The 16,157-nt window shown below is 38.7% G+C and overlaps 1 protein-coding gene across 3 annotated transcripts in view; it reads left to right on the forward strand.

The window, feature by feature from the left end:
* The window catches only part of LOC117421442 (peroxisome proliferator-activated receptor gamma coactivator 1-alpha-like), a 276,291-nt gene that overhangs the window by 113,296 nt on the left and 146,838 nt on the right, over window positions 1-16,157 (forward strand). The window lies entirely within an intron of this gene.

Raw genomic sequence — 16,157 nt, forward strand, 5'->3', positions numbered from 1 at the left:
CTGTGAAGTATTGTCTTCATTGTGTGTTTTATGGAAAGTGACATTAAAGGAATTTATTACCACTTTTACATACATAACTGAATGTTATGTTCTACTGTGTGTACAAAACAATAGATCTATTAATCTTGCTGTTGTGATTCATTTTAGTTATTGCTTTTTTAACAATAGCTATGCAATATGACAAGTAAGCAGGTATCGTAGGGGTTATGCTGTTAGAAATAGTGGGGTTTCTAATATTTTGGCCACAGCGATATATAAACTGAGGGTTTTAGAAATAAGTAAAAACAAGTGCATAGTGTTTTTATTAGGTGCTAAAAAGGTGTGCATCAACATTAAATGGTTAAACACTGTTTTTTAAGTCAAAAACAGAATGAAACGTAATTTGTAGTGCAGGCATTTTGACATACAAAAACTACACTACCCGTGATTCAGGGGATCAGCTGACCTGGTACAGCGGGAAGATCAGAAATTTAAAGGAAGTGTAGGACAGGCAAAATGGAGAGTGTATGGGAGTGAATGGGCGCATAGAGAGAGTGTATTTAAACAGTGTGATATATATCGGGTTGGATTCGTACAGAAAGTGCAACTGTGTGTAGCACTGTGAATTACAAACCTGGGATACAATTGGAAACCTGAAGCAAGAGGAACGACTCACAAACGTGGGGAGCCTTAGTATTCAAAGGACGCTGTGAATAAAACGCAACTAACAAGAAAGGTGTGTTTGTTAGTTCAGAGAATCCTGTAAAGAATCTTAAAAAAAGTGTGTTGAGGATTATAGGTTTTTCTCACCGTAATCAGATATGTTTTTTTAAAGTAGTTTTTAAGTGAGATACTTACCTGACGCCAGAGTTTCCTCTTAAAAACGGTATTGTTCATACAGTACACGGCTGTGTGCGTGCATGGATAATTGAAGAAAAACCCAACTTGTACTCTGTACACACAGGAGGAGAGCTGCAACGTGCCAAAGAACTGTGTGTGTTTGTGCACAAGGGAAATCAGCTTACAGTGTGTGATACAAGGCATACAGGGGACTGTATACATGTGGTGTGGTTATTTACTACACAAGGAAAAAGACACAGCACTTATTTATTGTTCCCTCGACCAAAAGTGAAAGCACTGTGGTTGTGCTGCTGAAACGTAATACAGGGCTTCGCCAGCAGGAGTTGCCAAACGCTGGAAAGGAAACCTGCAATACCCCAGTTTGTCTTGAAGTGTCCGAGAAACTGACTTGCCAGTGAATACCTGTGGATATAGAAAATAACAAGTTTCCTTGTAAAGAAGACAGCAAACCAACACAACTTTGTGAGGACTGGAACTTTAAAAACGTACCTTAATTGTCTTCTGTGTGAAGAGCAGCCAACTGGAAATGTTCCTCCAGTTTGGATATAGTTGGACTGGTAACTCTTGTGTAAATACACTTTGTGTTTATTCATTTTGTATTGTGTTTGGGCTTAGCCAAACACAATTGGATAGTCAGGGACTAGAGAAGTGAGTTAGCGCCCTGAATGAGGGTTATCCTTTTATTTCAGTTTTGAAACATTTACTTTGTGTAAATAAATGAATACGCCCTCTACTGGTTAACCCGATTCAGTGTATTTGTCAGTCTTTATACTGTCAGTTGGACATCCTGCACAAAAATATAACTACAAGTTCACACATGGTGTCAAAGTGAGATTCTGACTGAAGAGACAGCTACAGCTACCACAGCTTCCAGTACAGCAAAACCTGACCAATACAGTGAACCACGACGTACCTGGGGGACGTGGTGCGAGCTCTGCTGCAAACCACATCAGTTCAGCAAGAAACAAACCACGTACAGAATGATGACACTAGAGGAATGCAGGCACAGCTTCAAGCAAGAAGGGAGCCACTTCAAGAAGCAAGAGACGAGCGGCTGTGTATCTTGCAACACCTTGAGCAGCTCAGCACTCAACCCAGCTCAGCTAGCACAATAAGGTCCAGTCATGTGCTACAAAAGATGACCCCAAACGATAACATCTAGGCATTCCTGTTAGCATGTCAGAGGACAGCACACCAGGGAAGAATGGCCCCAAGGAAAGTGGGCTGGAATACTTGCACCCTTCTTGATCGTGGATGCACAAAAGGCCTACTACGACCTCAACCTGACCGCGGCCGAAGACTATGACCACCTGAAGGTGGAGACCTTGGCCCGAGCAGACGTCACGACAGCCGTCAGGGCACAAAATGATCATGTCTGGGGTTTTAGCAGCACCGTGGCCCCACACTCTCAAATGTTTGACCTGATCCATTTAGCCCACAGGTGGCTAAATTCTGATGTAAACAGCACTCATAAGGTCATGGAAATTATAGTGATGGATCGCTATCTACTAGCAATGCCAGCACACGCTAAAAAAGTGGGTGAGTCAAGGTGACCCCACTACAGTTGACGAGTTCATTGCCTTAACGGAACAACAACTTGCCGCTGAGGAGTTGTCAAGGCAACCACAGACCAACATCATCAAGAGTCCTCCACCGACCCCTACTACCTGGAGACCATGACCCGGACCTAGAACGGTTAAGAACATGTTTCTGAATAGGGGGGGTGAAGAGCGTTCACAGACCGCAAAGGGACAATTACAAGACACTTGTCTGGGGAGTAGTGCTCAGAGAGATAGTGATTTTAGTTACTATAAGTGTTACAGGTACAATACGTTAGGGTACATTGCAAAGGGTCGGGGGAGAAAACGTTGCAGAGGGTGTTAGAAAGGTTTTATTGGCTAGGAATACATAAGACCATAGAGCAATTTTGTAAATCCTGTCTAGAATGTCAACGTGTGAGCCCTTGACCGCATTTAAGAGCGCCCCTTGAGTCAATGCCCATAATAGACGTTCCCTTCGAACGCATAGCCATGGACCTTGTGGGACCATTAAACAAGTCAGCACGAGGCCATGAATATGTGTTAGTTATGGATTATGCAACTTGGTACCCAGAAGCGATTCCATTGCGGAATACGTGTTCCAAAACTATTGTAAAAGAGTTTGTACAAGTTTCCTCCAGGGTAGGGATACCAAAAGAGATCCTCACGGATCAGGGTACTCCCTTTGTGAGTAAACTCATGCGGGACTTTTGTATGACTCTAAGAATTAAACCGATCCGAACATCTGTCTATCACCAACAGATGGATGAACTCGTTGAATGATTCAACAAAATTTTAAAATCTATGCTGAGAAAGGTAATCGGCAAAGATGGGAAGGATTGGGATCTGTTACTGCCATATCTAATGTTTGCTATTCGGGAAGTGCCACAATCCTCCACAGGTTTCTCCCCATCCATCCATGAGCTGAAGCTGAAGCGCAGCTGGGTCATGCAGCAAGACAATGATCCGAAACACACAAGCAAGTCTACATCAGAATGGTTGAAGAACAAGAAATTTGAAGTTTTGGAATGGCCTAGTCAAAGTCCAGACCTAAACCCCATTGAGATGTTGTGGCAGGACCTGAAACGAGCAGTTCATGCTCAAAAACCCACACATGTCACTGAGTTGAAGCAGTTCTGCATGGAGGAGTGGGCCAAAATTCCTCCACGGCGCTGTGAGAGACTAATCAATAACTACAGGAAGCATTTGGTTGCAGTTATTTCTGCTAAAGGTGGCATAACCAGTTATTGAGTCTAAGGGGCGATTTACTTTTTTACACGGGGGCATTGGGTGTTGCATAACTTTCTTTAATAAATAAATGAAATATGTATAAAAGTTTTTGTTCACTCAGGGTCCCTTTTATCTAATATTAGGTTTTGGTTGAAGATCTGATAACATTCAGTGTCAAATATGCAAAAATGCAGAAAATCAGACAGGGGGCATATACTTTTTCACGGCACTGTATAATACAAATGCAGGACAGGATCGAGAGGGTAACCCCAATCGTCCAGTCGCACTTAAAACAGTCCCAAGAGAAGCAAGCTCACCACTACAACAAGACGGCTAAAAGACGTAGTTTAAGCCGGGAGATAGAGTGATGATGTTGGTGCCTACTATTGAGAGTAAACTGTTTACCCACTGGCAGGGCCCGTATGAGGTGATCGAGGCAGTAGGCCCAGTCAATTATAAAATAAGGCAGCCAGACAGACGCAAAACAGAACAGATTTACCACATAAATCTACTAAAATGTGAAGCTTTAGTGGCAGCTTTGATTAATAAAAACAAGCAAAGTAGAAAAAAGAAAGCATCCATAAAAGTACAATTAGGTGACCTCAGACCTAATTCCATAAATGTCGGCCCTGATTTAAGTGAAAAGCAGGTCCAAGAAGTTAACGATTTAGTTGCTAATTACATGGATGTTTTTTCTACTCTACCAGGTCGGACATCAGTCACTCAACACAAGATAGTGAACCCCTCCTGGAGTCAAAGTGAGGGTGCGTCCATATAGCATTCCAGAGGCTGAAAGAGTGGACGTACTGAAGGAGGTGAAAACTATGCTCAAGCTGAGACTGCCCAAGGGTCCACGAAATATTACAGGGGGGAAAATGTGCACGTCTGCTTGCCTACTTAGTAAAACATGCCAATTTACTTTCAGTTTACACAGCATGGCATTCTTGACAGCACATATGTGTAGAGGGGCTGGTTGAGTGCCCACTGGTGACATTACTCCATGGTTACCATCTCAGACTCTCTTGCTAAGGGTGCCAGCTCTTTTAGTGAAGAGGGTTTGAGCAGTGCTGTTTTCCTGTGGTCCGGTGGGGCAGACATAGAGGCACAGTGTGTGTGAATCAAGTCCAGGCCGTGGCGGTTCAAATCCCTGTCACCTGCTTAGCAGCAGCAAATCAGAAGTATTGTCCGTTTTTTCTGGTTGACTGATGTCTTTGGCAGTTAAAATTGCATCGATTATAAGCTCTTTCACATTGTATGAGAAAATGGATAAATATTTGAAGTGTCCTCATACTATTACTGCTAGTACTAGTACTAGTTGTGCTGAAGCCATAGACAGTGCAGAGTCCAGTAGTAAGAAGCAAAAGAACAGAAAGTATGACGAAAGTTAGATCGATTTTGGATTTATGAAATGTATTGATGGACGACTGCAATGCGTTGTGTGCTTACAAATGTTATCAAACGGAGCAATGAAACCTGCTGAATTTAAGTGACACCTCACAACAAAGAACCCAGAGTACAAAGATAAATCCACAGATTTCTTTCAACGAAAGAAAGAAAAATACAGTTGACAGAAAACTAAAATGACAAATATAACATTGGTTTCGGAAAAGGCTCTGAAGGCATCTTTCTTAATAGCGCTTCAGATTGCAAAAAGTAAAAAGGCCCACACTATTGGGGTAGAACTGATTCTTATGTAGAAATGTACAAAGTTATGGTGAGTGAAGATGCAGCAAAGAAATTAAAGGCCGTAGCACTTTCAAATGACACGGTTAGAAGGAAGACAACTGATGTTGGTAATGCAGCGCAATTATTTATGTTCGTTATGTTTGGCTGGAGGAAATTATGGAAGATTTTATTTCTTTTTTTTTCATAAATTTAGTCTTTGCCAGTTATTTTTATTATTTTCTCCCAATTTAGAATGGCCAGTTATTTTTTAAGCTCAGCTCACCGCTACCACCCCTGCGCTGACTCGGGAGGGCGAAGACGAACACACACGCTGTCCTCCGAAGCGTGTGCTGTCAGCCGACTGCTTTTTTTCCACACTGCGGACTCATCATGCAGCCACCCAAGAGCTACGGCGTCGGAGGACAACGCAGCTCTCGTGCAGCTTACAGGCAAGCCCGCAGGCGCCAGGCCAGACTACAGGGGTCGCTGGTGCGCAGTGAGCTGAGGACACCCAGGCCGACCTAACCCTCCCTCCCCCCGGGCGATGCTCGGCCAATTGTGCGCCGTCCCCTGGGAGCTCACGTCCATGGTCAGCTGTGGAATAGCCTGGACTTGAACTTGCGACGTCCAGACTATAGAGCGCATCCTGCACTCCACGTGGAGCGCCTTTACTAGATGCGCCACTTGGGAGCCCGGAAAATTTTATTTCTGTCAGGAATTACCAACACGGACATCAGGTGAGGAAATATTCAAATTACTGGATCATTTCATGAAATCTGAATCTGATGTGGGAGAAGTGTGTTGCTGCCGCTATGACGGCAATATGAGTGGTGTTGTAGCAAGATTAAGAGCCATAAACCCACAGGTAATCGTAACACATTGTATCAAAGAAAACGGAAACCGATTTACACGCTGTGCTAAGTGCAGCTGTGAATGTCGTGAAGTCCAGGCCTTTGAATTCACAGCTATTTGCAAAGCTGTGTTTAGAAATCGGTGCAAACATGAACAATTATTGTTTCATACAGAAGTAAGTTGGTTATCTCGCGGCAGAGTCCTGGAAAGAGTATTTGAGCTTCGCAAAGAGCTCCTGGCTTTTCTTTCTGTGCACAATACTACATTAGCCAAAAACTTTTCTGACCCGTTATGGATAATTAGACTTGCACACCTTGCAGACATTTTGAACATGTTAAATGCACTGAACCTATCCACACAAAGGACCTATCCATACAACCATACTTGAGGATGTATACTAAAATTTAACAGCATTAGAAATTGTTGTTTTATAATTGTCAGCATTAAAGACGGCTGATATATTATCAGTCCAGATTGGGAAAGAAACTGTTTTTAACTTCGCTCTCCAGCAGAAATGTGTTTGTTTTTATCAGACACCTCCTTATGCTTTTCTGATCACAGTCAGTCTGTTCGTAAAGCTGCATATTGCCATTTGCAAAACACTGCACATGTTCAGTCTTTGTCTGGATCATGACACAGCTGAAATTGTGATCCATGCTTTTGTCACATCGGTACTGGATTACTGTAATTCTCTTTTAGCTGGGATGCCACAGTTATTAATTCACACACTTCAGATGTTCTAAAAAGTCCATTGCTTGAAAAGATAAAACAAGTATTGACCATGTATGCATGTAGTCATAGACTATAATGACTGTTTAGCTCCCTTTCCCAACCTACCATTTTAAAATGGTTGGATATTTCGCTATAGTGTTGTGTCCTTCTGTTAAATAGTTGTTAAGTTTAACCAGTCTGTGTGTGTGTCTCTTTCCTTGGCTAGTAGAGCTGAAACCTGGGTCTCTCTTTCCCTTCCTGCGCTCACACTCCGGCTATCCTATATCTGCGTTGTGTTGATGTTACTGAATGGTTTGTTAAAAAGAAGACCACTGGAGATCAAATGTTGGAAGGCGGCGACGTTTATTTCTCTGTGTATAACAGAAAATGAAAGAAAATAAGCAAAAGATGGCTCGGTTCACCATTCCTCTCCCCTCTAGAGTCCAGTAATGCATTAACATTCACATTAATTTCAGTAATGACATTAAATCGATTTAAAAGAAAATACAAATTCACAGACATTGCCGAAAGAAATCACATTTTAAACCAACACGAAAAACAAAATACATTTTTAAATTAAAATACAGAAAGACAACATACCTGCATAACAGAAAATGAAAGAAAATAAGCAAATGATGGCTTGATTCACCATTCATCTCCTATGGGGTAAAAAAAACTTCAGAAACATTTCGGAATTGCCATCTTTTTAAAATAAATTAATATAATGAAAATACTTCATTTCACAAACTCAGTCGCAATATTGTACCAATACACATTGTATTATAGTCATGAGTTCCAGGAAAATAGTTAATATAAAATAACAAATAACAGAGAAAGAAAATAATGCAGCCTACCCCTCTAGAGTCCATTTATGCATTAACTCAGGGTTGGCGCCTCATTCTAATATAAGACTACATAGCTGTACACTCCAAACAATAGTGGCTGCAGTGAAAACGTGGCACTGGATCAGGATCTTTGGTGTAGGATTAATAGTGCGCTATATACCGGTTACATAAGAAAGAAAAAGCTAATTTGCAATGTCAAAGGAACTTGAATGCTTCTGCCAAAAGATTCTTTTTCAACCAGTACATTTAGTTTCGTATTACAGTTTAAAATGATGACGTTATTGAAGTTATGAAACAATCATTTCAAAATATCATATACCATGGGTAACCCAATATAAAATATGCTCCATACAATTTTTCAAAACAGAAACCAGGTTATATAGGAGCACACAGAGCGATTGCACAATACAAGCTGAATCAAAACCCTGTTGATTTTTTAAAAATAAATAATACAATCATTACCTGACTGATATACAGGTGCCATTCTAGGCTTTGCCTAGGGCGGCAAGGTGTCGAGTACCGGCCCCGACTGTACAACACGACTGACGACTTCAATTCAGCATGTGCAACTTGCATAAAGGTCTCAAGAAGAAAAACATACTCCTTCGAGCAACAGTCACATTGGAACTCCCAGCTGACTGAAAGTGTTGACAGCTTCAGGTCTGCAGTATAAATTCACCTGTTTCAAATCGCTTATCTAACCTCGCCTAGCAACCTCTTGGTGGTGTCTGTCATGCCACATTCAAGTATGTCTTTTGTACTCTGTGGTGCTAACTGTCAGTTCTGGCTTTGTGATGGTTGTCCGTGACAGGCACTGTGGAAAAAACATGCTGTACTGGTGCTATGTTCTTGTCTGTAACACTTTCTGTTTCATTAATTTATTTTTCGAACTGCTTTATAATTCATTTTGGAAAATCTATGAAGCCACCCTTATTACGGACTTGTGGAGATAATTGGTAGTTAGCTGTTATGAAGGAAAAGACAAAAATAGACGTCTAACGACAAAAGAAAATTTGCATTTGTAGATTGCCGGAGCAGAAATCTCAGGGCAAATATGCCTGCGTTGAGCACACTAAAGGTGACAGCTGAAATACCAATGTGTTGCATCATTAGGGTAAACGTGGTTTGCAAATCCAGTCATGGAGATGTTAAAACCACATTCTGTATTTCAAAACAGATGCATTGTAAGACATAACTGATTTTTCTCGACCAGAATAGAAGGGAATTCAGTGGGTTGTACTGACATCCTTAAAAGACCATGGAATATATTTTTTAACAAATTATGTTTTGGGCTGTATTTTTTTCACAGTAAAAAAAAATATACTTATTTCATGGCACAATAGGGTCTAAAAATAGCTATAAAAGTAGAGCCATTTTCTAAGTGCAATAACCAACTCCAGTGTGTGCGGTAATAATTGTCTTACCACACTTCTGGGTGGTTGAAGGCTGTCGGCCTACAGCCTCGTATCTCCCAAGACACCAGGCATGTATACAGTATGTCTTAGTACTCATCCTGTCATGGGTTATTGCTTACATACCTCAATAGGTGTCCACATAACCGGTCACACTTCATTTATAACAGTCTATAGTTCATAACAATGGGATAACTGAATACATTTGAAGTAAACAGGAATTCATTAAAGATTCCACATTTAGTCAAACTTAACCCCAACCCTAACATTAATTAATTATGAACTGGGGCAAATATGTCATGCACGTGAACAAGGAACAGGAATAGATATTGAATAATAAATATACAGCATCATTCATTTTTGGTCACTTCATATAAGTAGGAAATCAAGCATTCTTTTGTAAATATGTAGCTATTAATTAAATTTAAAGCAAAAACGGAACTACAATCAATACAATTATTATTATTATTATTATTATTATTATTATTATTATTATTAATAATAATAATAATAATAATAATAATAATAATAATAATAATAATAATAATAATAATAATAATAATAATAATATGTTTGCTGTTGTTTTCCCTCACACTGAGATTGCACAGATGTTCTGTTTTGTTTGGGTTTTGCACTAAGGACCAATGGAATGCTTCAATCAACCAGAAAATTGGTTGAATTTATAAGGTTTGTTATTCATTTTAATATGGTTGTCTAAATGCCTGTTACTTGCATCGTGCCAGGATTGTTGTATTCAAATATTCCACTCTTATAAATGATGAAGCCCCACGCTGGGGAGCAGACAGCATGCAACAGAGGTTGAGTTACAGGCAAAATTTTACATTCTGAAATATCAGAGATTCCTTTTGTTGCTTGGATTCACTTTGTATATCATTTTCTGTTTCAGTCACCACATCCTGGTGACTTTTTAAAACTTGTATTTGTTGATGATGACATGCTATGTCTGCGGAATACATTTGTTTGTATAATTTCAAACATATTGCCCTGCATAAACCTGCATGAAACCTTGCAGATAATGTCTTCTTTACACAAAGTAGAACAATTTTAATATGTGTTATCTCAACGTTCTAGAAATAAAATCTACCCATTGTAATATTTACTGTGGTATAACATCAAATGGTTATGGGAAATGTTTACATTATTACATAAATCCCCAAAATTGATGAATTCAAAAACTTCTGCTGTAATAATTGAAAGACTCCAGCCATCATACTACCTACCTTAGCACACAATTAAGGATTGTGTTTAAACTGCATCATTTTTATAACAATCTTGAAACTCAGCTTGGTGTACAATGTTTAATTTTACTTTTCAGTTTTTCTCTAAGCATTGTATGTGGATCTAACGTTTAACGCAGTCTGCCAGCTTGCTATTTAAAACATGCATTCATTCATTCAAGTTATGCACTGTTTTTCTTTGTACCTTTCTTTTTGTGTACACTATAGCATTCAGGCATGCCTGGGTTTCAGGTCATTTGTGCAAAAAATGTCCACCCATCTGTATTTAGTGGTGTTAACACCAATCACAACTCATCCAGTCCAGTTTAAAAGACCATTGAGTATGAAAAGGAATGTCACGCAAGCTTGGTGAGAACGTATTGAATATATTTTAGAGAATAAAAATGTATAATTGAGTTATAGGTCAGCTGCCACCTATATTTGTAGCTAAAGAACATTCTAATGTATTCCATTCCAATCCTTTTGCAGTCAGAGAATATGGTGAAGGAGCTCAGGTGTAAAAAAGAAAAAAGAAAAAAAACAAGATACACATGCTTGGGGTTCTTTAAAGAGCATGGCATGCCAGCAAGTATTGGACCTGTTAAAGGCATGTATTGGGTATATCAGTCGTCTCTGGGCTGTTATTTTTACTTTCCTTGGTCCTCTATTTCTTTTACTCTATGATGTTTAATGTATTGTTACCACAGTGTCCTGCAAATCACACAAAACACTCTCTGCAAATGTCTGAGAAATGCATTAACCAAAGAGTAGCTTTCAGCATAAAGTATTAGTAATGAAATGCTTTGGTGCAAAACTAGGCTTTGAGGTGTTAACTACGATATAGATTTTTGTGTTGCTTTGTACAGATAAAAAATCTGATCTTATCTGTGGAAACCTATTTCAAATGCACAGGTGGCTGCCTGCTTTCAGTAAAAAAAATTTAAAAAAAAGAAAAAGAAAAATTAAATTGAGCTTGCTATTCACATCGCTTTAGCAATTAAAAGTAAGACACCTACACCTCTTACACTGCATCCTTCAATGCTCTGCTTAACCTAATTAAAGTTAGTTTAATTCTACACATCGTGCCCTTAAGTTATATTGTTAAGTAATGTTGACATGAGATCACAATAGAGAGAGATTTTATGAGGCACAAAGTAGTACCTATCTCAGCCATCAATCTTTAAATTTGATGACTGAGATAGGTATAGCAAAAATAATATTATATATAAAGCAGCTATTATTTAAACAAGAAGCAGCAAATTAATATACAGCTATGGCCAAAGGTTTAGCATCGCTTAGAATTTAGGATTGAGACATAATTAAAAATATATATATAATTTAGATATTTTATTTATCAATCAATCAATCTTTATTTTATATAGCGCCTTTCATAGTGGACCACCATCGCAAAGCGCTTTACAAGATGCAGTAACAAGAAAATCCATAATACTTTAAATACAGAGAAATGCATAGTACATGCTAAATAAGGAGAAAAAAAGCATAATACATTCAATACAGTGGAAAGTGCATAATATATGATAGTAGCAGATTTAACATCATGTAATCAAAGAAACTACAAAATTATATGGCAAAAGTCTACCAAAAGCCATAATATTAGTACAGTATTTCATGTTAGATGTCAAAATATCACATTTGTTACATTTTTGTCCGTTTTTTTTTTTGTTCAGTATATGGAAAACTACAAAGCGGTATGCAAGTCAATATGTTAACGTAACATTATTCAGCAGGTTTTATTCGACTTTATGAAGCAAAATGTGTTAATTATACAGGGTGATGCCAAACTGCTGGCCATAGCTGTATACCCAGCAACACTATATTTGTATATATTACATAATTTACATAATTTGTTGTGTTTTATCTGTTTATTATTGTGTGTTCCTAATCATCATTTCTTATTGTTTCTGCACTCATGAATATTAGGCATGCTTAATAAAGTCACCAAGCATATTTTACCTTTGGGGCCAGTACAATGATGGACATTTATTTCCCCCTAAAACAGTCTGTTAAAGATTTTCCATTGCAAATGTTTAACAAACTCTTTGTAATTACTGGTGCATATCATTTTATACTGACCTCTGTACACAAGGTGCACCTTGCTCAGGTTTGCTGAGATGCAGTCCCAATGCTAAAATATGCTGGTGAATTTATTAAAGATTCAAAATGTCTGTGAGCGCTGGAACAGTAATAAACAATGATTAACCACACATATCTTGAGATAATAAACAGATGAAAAAAAAGAATAAGGCAAAATCAGAGGGGCAAGTATTGCTTTAAGGGATGTGTTGCCTTTGCTTATTGTGTAATTAAAAACATGAATTAGTAATTACAGCCTTATATGTGCATTATGTCAAAACATGTATAAATGTATATATTTACAAAACAGCTGATGTGAGAAAACTGAACTTTGACAGCCTTATTTACATTAAGGGTTTGATTAACAAATATTCCAGTTATGCAGGTGAATAGACATAGCTCTGCACCTTGGCCACGTACTTCTTCAAATGAGGAAGCAACCCGATGTTTACCAAAAAAGGGGGAAAAAGTGCAGGGTTGCATAGGGCTCATTGGCCAGGTAAAACAATGTGCATGCGTAGAAGTTGAATAAATGAATATGCAACAGCAAGAAAAAAACATATCTGAAAGTCAGCTCCCTCAACCTTGTTAGCTTGTTGCTTGCTAGGTCCTAGTACATATTATTTTCAACTATGCATTGTTTTATTTTCAAAACCTTTTTTTATTTATTTATTTTTTTTTTAAATAGCCTAAAGCAGGGGTCTCCAATCCTGGTCCTGGAGGGCCATGTCCCTCCTAGTTTTTGTTACAACTGTACCATAAATTACTTAATTGGACCAATTAAGTGTTTATTAGATGCTTAATTGATCCAATTAATTAATTTAGTGTATAGTGAGAACAAAAACCAGGAGAGACACCGGCCCTACTAGCCTACAGTATGTTGTATATCAGTGGTCCTTGTCAAAACCTGAAACTACAACTTTTTGAACAGACTACAAAGTTATTTTACAGAACCATTTAAGGCCGCTATACACTAGGCGCGATGTGACAAAATAAATAGAACCTATACTTTTGGTAAATATCTTTCACACCACAGGCGACGCGGGGGCGACACCGATGCAACACTGGAGCGACGTGAAATGAATAGTATTGAATCCTATTTTTTTGTGATTTTGTTGCATGACAACTAGGGAATAGACCAATCAGAGAACAGCTTCAATACACGGTGTCCACAAGAGTGAGGCAATATCTAAAATTGAGGAAAAAATAATACTTGCCGTGGAAAAATAGCTTTATGATGAAGATCATCGCAATTATAAAGCTACAGATTTGAAAGTTAATATATGGGAGTCAATTTCGAAGGAACTGGATAAGCCTGGTATCTATGATTTATTGCCATATATGTTGAAATACAGTTAGAGAAGACACTCATTTCCACATCATGTTGACGATTATGTACTGTAGCGTTCTCGGTTCCTGCAGGCAGGCGCATCACACAGGGCGAGGAAATCCACACACAGGCGGAGGGCGGGCGCGAACCCGGGACCTCTCGCACTGAAGCATAGCGCCGATACCGCTGTAAAAAAGAGCCGGCTCCTTTGCAAGGAGCGTATATCGGGCTTATGCCCCTGTGTGTGATTACGTCACCTACCAGCCCTACTGCTGCCTTCCCCCGTGCACGCTACACTCTCCCCTGCCAGCCTCAAGTCCGCCCCGGACTTGCTAACCAGGCTACAGTCCGACAAGTGCGTGCTGGGGTACCTGCGTCCACTTCTGACACCAATGTAGCGTTCTCGGTTCCCGCAGGCAGGCGCATCACACAGGGCGAGGCAATCCACACACAGGCGGAGGGCGGGCGCGAACCCGGGACTTCTCGCACTGAAGCATAGCGCCGATACCGCTGTACAAAAGAGCCGGCTCCTTTGCAAGGAGCGTATATCGGGCTTATGCCCCTGTGTGTGATTACGTCACCTACCAGCCCTACTGCTGCCTTCCCCCGTGCACGCTACAGTACCGTAAGTCTTGATCATAGTTTTGTCAATAGCAATTTAATAGTTTTATAGACAGTTTTGAAATCTGTTGCATCACGTCTCTGTCGCTTCAGGTGTGTATGGTCAGTTCACTGCTAAAGTATGAAGAAAAATCGCATTGCGTCTGGTATGTAACAGCCTTTAATCTACATATGGGAAATCCCACTGACTGGGTTATTACAGAAGCAAACCTGCTGGATACCTGAGATTTAATTCAAGACATGAAGTAAAAGCTCATCTGCAATGACGCTTTAGGCTTCATAAATCGAGCTAACAATTTGGATGTCAAACTATTCCGTTGTGATAGCACTTATAAGAAAACAAAAGCTTTTGTAATAATAATAATAATAATAATAATAATAATAATAATAATAATAATAATGCAGTGATGACAATGCTGTATCAAATGTACTTGAATTTGTTTCTTATGGCTTTATTTATTATTCCAGATAAAACTTATGTTTTAATGGTTATCTAGCCAAGATGTTTATTTTAGTCATAGACTTTATTTTTATTTTTATGTGATGTACACTATGTAACGTAACGATATGTTTAAGACATCTTTGAAATGCATTTGATGTTTGTCTTTGTGTTGGGGAAAACATTACACAGCTGAAGAGTTTAATTTAGGCATAGAGTTTTGGATCAGCCTTGCATGTCACAATATTGTACACTGCTACATCTGCCATCACAAAGCAGCAGTTGAAATGGACATTGTGGAGGCCATGCATGCCACACTGGGTGCTAGTATAAATCAAGCAGGACCAGTGGCAAATATAGATGTTAGAACAGCTTCCTTAAGTACATTGTGTGCCCTGCAACAAGTTTTAAAAAAATACCATCAATGTGGCACAATAAGTTGGCAACAATGTTAAGACAGGTGTCTTTCAACAGTACAAAGACTTTAACACAGACTGCAAAAATAAAGGTCAGTAGCAAAGGAATGTAACATGGTTTGAGGCTGGAATGACAGCTTCCCTTGGAAAAGTGTTCAGCTTCATAAATGCAAAGTATATTTGGCTTCAAGCGAGATATTATTAGGCATTAAGTCAAGAACATTGCAAACAATAAAACATGTGTCATACCAATCAACAATACAGCGCAATGTCATAAAAGGGTTTATGATTTGTTTTCCTTTTCAAAATAAATTGTGAGTTTCCTCTTTCACTGTCTTTTTAACACAGTTGTTTTTTTTAAGCAACAGTTTGCCTTTTTGTGATTCGCTCATTATACGATGAATGCTGTAGAACTTGAGAGGGCTTAATTATATGGTTGAATTATGTGTATTTGTTTTTTGGTTCTAATTTTACAAAATACATTTCTTACCTCCAAAAAACAGGAATTAATTGAAGACTGGAGTAAATGTTATACCCTGATATTTCTTTATGAACTATAATATTGAAATAATGGTGCTATATTTCTCACATACCAGTATCTAAACACATCTTTCATAAAGGTTATATTATAAAAACAATGTATTGTTTACAAAGAGACCCATTAGATTACTTGTTTTATGATAAAACATAGTGCTTTACTCAGTGACTTACTACCAACACATATAAGTTTTCAGAGTAATAAAAAATGACAGCTCAGCAAGTCTGGGAAAAACTGGGCTACTTAGTCGATGCCAAGTATCTTGCTTGGTAGTTCCTAGGTCTACAATGTGATGTCATTAAATGTTTTCCTTGCATTTATCCTCTAGTAAGCACCTAGGGCATGTTAGCAGCAGGTTCATTAGACCTCTATTGTATTATATTCATTG

The sequence above is a fragment of the Acipenser ruthenus genome, chromosome 1 (assembly GCF_902713425.1).
Source record: "Acipenser ruthenus chromosome 1, fAciRut3.2 maternal haplotype, whole genome shotgun sequence".
Classification (NCBI taxonomy): domain Eukaryota; kingdom Metazoa; phylum Chordata; class Actinopteri; order Acipenseriformes; family Acipenseridae; genus Acipenser; species Acipenser ruthenus.